Source organism: Penaeus monodon, chromosome 32 (genome assembly GCF_015228065.2).
Source record: "Penaeus monodon isolate SGIC_2016 chromosome 32, NSTDA_Pmon_1, whole genome shotgun sequence".
NCBI lineage: Eukaryota > Metazoa > Arthropoda > Malacostraca > Decapoda > Penaeidae > Penaeus > Penaeus monodon.
The window spans coordinates 21851569-21852497 of NC_051417.1; positions in this window are offsets into that span (position 1 = coordinate 21851569).

Sequence of the window (929 nt, forward strand, 5' to 3'; positions counted from 1 at the left end):
CCTTTTCTTAGTCAACAGAAACCTGACGCACACAAACACCTCTACAAACTTGACCAATACCGATGCATTTAAACACAACCAGGCAAGGGAACGCGTGAGTTCTCACTAATAATGGCCGATAATCATGCAAGCCGAGCCACCCGCTGCCCCCTCCCTCCTCAGGCGCAGGCAAGACCACTCGTTAAGATGTTTGCGAAATCCCTACACTTTCCACAGCAAGAACTGCTTTCATTCAAGCAAACTAAGATCATGGTTGCAACAATTTCTGTAATAATTATTTCCTGTCTGCGAGAAAAATTATGTTCTTGTGCGAAATATGTAATAATGATATTCAATAAAGTCGATGATCATAACATCTATAAATAAGGAGAAGAATGGATAGATAAAAACACTGCAGTCAATGATGGTTATAATAATAATCCCAACGAACAGTCAAAGAAAATGAGTGAAAAGGATGATTAACAATGATAATGAATAATTCAAATATTTTTTTTAAGAATTAGTACACAGATAATTACAATACATGCCCGAGAACAAACGCCTAAGACGCCAGCATGCTATTTCAGAAAAGGTTTTGTTTCCTCTAAGAGCCCAAGAACTTAGTAATTCTTAAGTCGACAGCGTGTGGGTCTTGTGAACACGGGGAGAGACTGAGAAAGAACAGGATTTTCTTTATTTCTTCGACAAAGTTTTTTTTTTAAGTCTTACCTTTCTTTTTGTACGATTTAGGACGATTTTGTTCGCTCCTAAAATCATATGAGTTTTCTCTTTTATAAGACATTTTATTTCATCTTCCTCTTTAAAAAATTAACACATATCCCTTAGAGCGAAGTCGTTTCCATAAAACATGGAGTCTACACCAATGGATACATTTCCATATATATGTTAGTATCCAGTTTCATAATTCACGCTACTGTCCAATCTATACC